This window comes from Leptodactylus fuscus, chromosome 1 (assembly GCF_031893055.1).
Source record: "Leptodactylus fuscus isolate aLepFus1 chromosome 1, aLepFus1.hap2, whole genome shotgun sequence".
In the NCBI taxonomy this organism is placed as follows: domain Eukaryota; kingdom Metazoa; phylum Chordata; class Amphibia; order Anura; family Leptodactylidae; genus Leptodactylus; species Leptodactylus fuscus.
Window position 1 is genome coordinate 315,681,944 of NC_134265.1, and position 6,826 is coordinate 315,688,769.

A 6,826-nucleotide genomic window follows, 5' to 3' on the forward strand; every position below is an offset into this window, starting at 1 on the left:
CCGGACCAAGAAACCTTGTGTGAATTTCCCTAACTCCAGTGTGCTCCTCCCCTCATGTTCAGTCCCCGGGACAGATCTGCCACATGTCATGTTAAATAACTTTACCTGATTACATCATCTGATAACTTTTTCCACGCCAAAGGCAAAGAATAGGTTAACTGATACTATAGTCTATTGTGTCACTGAGATAAATGGTGTGCAGCTGCAGTAGCGTCCACAGGTCTGCTCTCCTCATGCCAGACTTGGAATCTTGGCCTGGAGCTACAATGCACCTCTAGCTCCAGGCCTGGCTGTGGACCGATAGAACTGATTCTGGGACACTATCGGGTCCGGAGGTCTTCCCATGAACAGAGGCAGCCTAATGCCAGGGAGACATGTGCTTACTTGAAGTTCCCCACAGTGACGCCTTTAGGTTCACCAGGCGCCTCAGATACCTGCTAAAGCCTCAGGCTTATTAATAGCATGAAAAACCATAAGGTTGCTTTTACAGGCATCTATGCCGACGATAATTGCATTATTGCCACTTTTGGTGGTAAGTCTGTTATCTTGTTCGGTTGCTGATGGATATAACCATGAATGCAGGCACGGTCTGGCTCTTGTCAGAATCCCAGCCATGATGTTCTTATTATGGCCAAGTATCTTCCCATACATGTAGTGTCCCTGTCTGATAACTTGTCCACAATAAATAGATCATGGCTGGGTTTCTGACAAGTCCCAGATCCTAGAACGTTTCTGCATTCATGGTCGTGTCCATTGACGTGGATAAGGGTTTGAAATGTATAAGGAAGTCCTGTTTCTTTATGTCTTGTCTGGATTTTGTGTGATCTATTAAAGTTGAAGTCTCTTTTACCCTCGGACTGGAGCTCTTTCTTTATCTTTAGAAATGTGCCAGGTGGTGCATTCAAGTGTGTGAGATATTTCAGATGGATCTCCTTCATGGACAAATGTGGTTTTATTTCTTGGGGATAAAAGAAGACAAGAGACCACTTTTCTAATCCTTGACAAACCCTTTAAAATGTAACTCCCATCTTATGGTATCATATGAAATTTAAGCTTTCTTGTGATACCAGAACCATTTTTCTAGGTGGTATACAGCCGTTTGCAGTGTCCATTCCCCTTCTGGTAAATGCTTCAGCTCTGCATATTTACAATATAACTATGTGCAGACTTTCCTTAGTAACAGCTCAGTTAGAGCGATAGAGGAGAATGTCACAGCCTGTTTTCTATGAAAAAATATATTACAGTAATAAAGTATAGTACAAAAATGGTCACTAAACAACCCCCAACATAATATATATTTTTTTTTTTTTTAAAAAAAAAAAAGAGAATTACACTTTAAAATCTAAGATATGCAAGTGGTGCAGTCCCCTATGTTTATGTGAACTGTTTGGTAATGTCCTTAAGCTACTTTAGAAGTCTGGAGCCTAGATAGGAGGTCATATATTTTTCCTGCCCTAAAAATAATGGGTTAAGGTCCATTCACACGGAGGAAAATGGCGAGGAATTTGGTGTGGAGTTTTCCACGCTGAAAATAAATCCTCCCATTGATTTCAATGGGTTCTGCTAGGTAAGAGACACTTATTAGCTACCATGTAAAATGACCTTTCACAATACTTCTTTAGGTATAATGTGGTACCAGCTGTATAGTTTGTGGACTTGCTTATAGCACCATAGATCTGAGATTTCTGGAAATGTTTTCAGGAAGGGTTGTTCATGATTAGGAAAAAAGCATGGCTGCTGCCTTCCAAAAATCATTGCCACACATGGTTATGTGGGCTATTGCTTTTCCATCCCCATCATGAAACTAAGGACTGGTTCACATCTGCGTTTGGCTTTCCATTTGGGAAGTCCGCTTGGAGACCCTCGGAATGCAAACCTATCCATATAAAAAAGCAGTTATCTTAGGAAACCAGCGGACCCCATAGACTACCGTATAATGTGTGTGGTTTCCGCACTAAAAATGTGGAGAGAAAAGTTCTGCTTGTAGGACTCTTCTCTCCACATATTTTATGCGGATAGTTGAATGGAATGGCCCGAACGGAGATGTGAACCAGGCCTAAGCTGTATGTACTACCAGATAAAACCCTGGGACAAGCGTAGTGCTGCTTCTAGAAGAAAGCGGCCATGTTTTTCCAAATCCTATGTAACCTCTTTCATTAATTCTTTGCTGTATCATTCATTCTCAGTAGATCTGTGGATGTCCAGATTCCAAATGAATGAGGTCTTTCTGTTCTTTACTGGAGGATTCGTGACCAATGTTAGAGATGAGCGAGTGCTATTCGAAACGACTGTTTCGAATAGCACGCACCCATGGGAATGAATGGAAGCGGCTGTGTCCATTCATTCCTATGGGTGCGTGCCATTCGAAACGGGAGTTTCGAATAGTACTCGCTCATCTCTAGTGACCATATGTGACACCTTCTTAGTAATTACAGGGTTAAATAAAACCTAGTCATGTGGGCGCCTGTTTTCTTCTAATATGGTTTTCTGTGTATCAAACTCTGCACTTTATCATCTTAATGCCTCTTGAAAGAGACGCCCCACAGAGCTTTCTTCTTGCCACATTCCGAGTTTTTCTTCTCGTTCTGTTAACTTTTGATATTTTTAATAAAGAAAAGCTTTTTCTACAGATTTTTTTTCTTGACTGTTGATATTATATAATAGTAGCACATGCTTATGTAAGAAGGTTTATTGGAATCTGCTCCTATGGCTCATGATCCTGTACACAGGACGGATGCTCACTGTGGACAATAGTAGGTCCCTCTTTTTTTTTTTTTTTTTTTTTTTTTTTACTATTTCCAGTTTCCAAGACATATACCGTATTCTAAATTTTTATTTTATTTTTTTGTGAATGCAATTTTATTAGGGCTTATTTTTTGCAGATAGACCTGACATTTCTTATGAGATATTGAGTAATATGACACTTTTTTTCCGCCCCAAGGTTCACTTGTATAATACATCGGACTACTTGTGTAGTGCAATGCATTATACCTCTTGTCATATTGTGACAAGACTTTACATGGTGGCCAGGAGCCTAATTAACCCCTCAAGGCTTCCTAGCATAAAGGCATCGGGCCATCTTGTTTCAAAACTTTTTTTGCGGCAGCTAAAAGGTTAATCACCTCGTCAGTTTGCTGATCCTGGACATAAGGACTGGGCACCCACTTCTGACAGTGCAGTTGACCGCCTACTATTCCACCACAAGTGATATTGAAAGTAAGTTGCAGCAGAATATGGCTCTTTAGTGATGTAGAAAATCGATATAAACAGCAATCACTAATTAGTTAATGATGAGATCTGATTGGTTGCTTTAAGGGGACCTTCACACTGCTGTTATAAATCTCTGTTGTTCTCATCTGTCATGACGGACAGAGCCCCAGCCCCCACTGTCTGTTTTCTGTTCCCATTCACTCTAAGGTAAATAACACGAGGGAAGCTTTCTTCTGCCATGTTTGTTTAGGATGGGTTCACACTACTGTTATTAATCCGTTACAAAAGAAAACAAGCATGATGGAAGGAAGTGTCTGTCGGTATTAGTGTAGCATGTCTCCACACGTTTTTACTCTAGAGTAGCATGTCTCCACATTCGAAAAACGTGTTTTACTTAAAAAATATCGGATGATTTTGCTCAAAAAAACTCATAGTAAAGGGAACTGACGAGCAATTTCAGCAATGATGTTGCGAAATGGAGTCTCTCGATGCTGCAGTCTCCACCAGTATTTGTAAATATTTGGATCCAAAGCCATGTCTCGCGTTGTTGCTAAGCCTGATATTTATACCTACTCTACACTTTCGCGATGTGGAGAATGACAAGGGACCCCCAAAGCAAGCTTGCTTGGGAGACACATGGCGGCATGGTACCCCAAAATGTGTGGTAAATTAATAAAATATACTTTTTCTCCTCAGGTTCACTCAGGGAGGTAAAGATAGTGTAAGCTGTGCACTGTAATTCAAATTTCCCGCCTTTTTTCACTTACCTCAGCTGATGTGCTGTTCAGGGTCAAAGGTCATCACTAGGCAGATTTCACTGGTTCTTCTGGAAGATGTGGAGACGTACGGCACTACGGTACACATTATGTGGAGACGCGTCTAATGTGGAGACATGCTACACTAATACCGTGTCTGTCATATTGTTTACATTAGAGTCAATGGGAATGGATGCCAACAGAGGGGGCTCAGTCAGGGCCCATGTCTCCTCTACTTTCTTGCACTTTACAGTTAACCTGAGCATAGCTAGGCTGAATGGGCCTGTGGACGGTCGGTGCTCCCATTCAATTCAGTCACCGTTAGCTGAACTTCGGCTATCTAATGCGCTCCCATTGTAGTGAATGTGAGTGCCAAGCACCAGTCCCGGCCATACTCAGCCTGGCTGCACTCAGGAGAAAGGTCCTGCTGATTTTACTTCGGGGGATAATCCCTTTAAAGTCTGTTGCTCTCATTCTATACAGGATGATAGCACATGCCATTAATAACAGTGCGACCTTACCCTCAGGCTAGGATCGCATCTGCGTTCGAGTATCAGTAGGAGACTCCGCCTCAGACTCTGCTTAAAATCGGTATAGAGAAAATTTCTGCAAGGAGTAGGAGATTTCAGTATAATACGGCGGAAACCCAGTATACCCCATTATAGTCTATGGGATCCACAGGTAACCGCATATTCAGTGGATGGTGTCTTTGTCTTTGGGGTCCCCATGCTGACCCAATTGACGGATACCCAAAGGCTAGTGTGAACCTAGCGTAAGTAAACAGTCCCCAAGCAATGCCTACTAAATCTCTCTTGCGTCCCCTGTGTGTGGTTGTAAAGTCATTGGTAGAAGTATCTACTGTGCAGTAGTGGTATTACAGAGATCAGAGAACTACCACAACTTCATACCAGCGTCAGAAACTTATCACAAGTTGTTTTACATTTTTACAAATAACTCAAAATGGTATAAAAGAGACAAAAGTGCAGTAAGTCACTGATCCCCCAACTCTGCTGCTATTTTCTGGTCCTGTGCCAATCACTAGTTACAGAAGGGCGCCACCTCTGACAGTGATTGGCTGAGCAGGCAGAGATCGGGATCAGGAAGTAGAGACTGACAAGGGAACAGTGAGACGAGTATTGCTTCTTTCATGTTTTTGTGCCATTTTTATCCAGTTTTGCACCTGTTTAACACGAGTGTAAAAGCCGTATCATTAGGCTATATAGTTAATCATTTTCTTCACTTTTACTAAACATTCATAGCATTGATATCATTGATAATCCATTCCGTTCTGATAACATGGATGTATAACCATTATCTTGAACTTTAGTTAAGGACATAAATTTTTGTTGAAATAATTCAATACTGTAACACATCAGTTGTGGATTCAGGGACTCAGATTTAGTACTGTGGATGCTACTAGACACTGTATCTTTGGTGAAGTGCATCAGTTCTCTGCAAGTTAGCTTCCTTGCACATGACCGTATGAACGGTTTGTGTGCTACATGGGTTTTTCCCTGATAACACATTGACCCATTCATTGTTATGGGCTCGTACACATGTCCATGAATTACACGGTCACGTGTGCGGGCCGACAGTCTGAGCCACAAAATATAGAACCGGTCCTATACCTGTCAGATTTTGCGGCCCTGCTTCCGTGGCTCCTGTTCATTGAATCAAAGGGGCCATGGAAGCACAGGCGATGCACAGACGGCACTGGGGTGACATCCGTGTGTGTCCCGTGTGCCGCCCATGTCATATGTTAATGGAAGCCACTTAGCACACGGTCGTGTGCAATTTACAATTAACAACAATAGTGTGAACCCAGCCTCAGTTTGTATTGACTCTGAGCAAACCACTGTGCCACCAAACCAGTTTTTGCTTAAGGCTATACATGAGAGTCTTGTCTCCCTGTATTCACCCTTTTACTAGCCCACAGATGCAGAATTTCTTAGAGTCAATGCACCCAACAGGAAACGACTGGAATATGGCACCCTTAGCCAGGAAGAACAGAGGATTCTGGCAAATACAGGATGGTGCAACAAATAATATGATGCAATATGTTAGCAAAATCTTTGGCAGGCAACAGTCATGACCCAACCACTGAGCCACACTTGGACACTTATAACTGGCTTGTGGCAAAATATTGCAAAATCATGTTATGAAAACTCAGTCATCTCATGATACATACCATATATACTCGAGTATATACGGTATATCTAGATATGTCCAGCCAAGTGTATCTGATGCATTATGCAATTAACTTAGTCTTCATAGGCTTTCTTACTTGCTGTTTGCTCTTTACAGTGCCAATGTATTCACACCCCTTGAACTTTTTTCCATTTTGTCACTTTACAATCACAAACAAATTTTAAGTGATAACCAAAACAAAGTAGCAGATCATTAGTACCAGCTTTGCACATCTAGAGACTAAGATTTTTGCCCATTTGTCTTTGCAAAATAGCTCAGGCTTAGCCGGATTGTATGGAGGGTGTCTGTGAACAGCAATTTTCATGTCTTTTAACAGATGCTCAATGGGATTTAGGTCTGGACTTTGGATTATTCTAACACATGAATATTCTTTGCTATAAACCATTCCACTGTAGCTCTGGCTGTAGGTTTAGGGTCATTGTCTTGCTGGAAGGTTAATCTCCTTCCTAGCCTCAGGTCTTTTGCAGCCTCAACAGGTTTTCTTCCAGGATTGCCCATCAACTGTGACCAGCTCCTATGTCCCTGTTGAAGAAAAGCCTCCCCCCAGCATGATGCTGCCCCCACCATGTGTCACAGTGGGTATAGTGTGTTCAGGGTGATGAGCGGGGTTACTTTTCTGCCACACATAGCACTTTGCATTTAGGCCAAAAAGT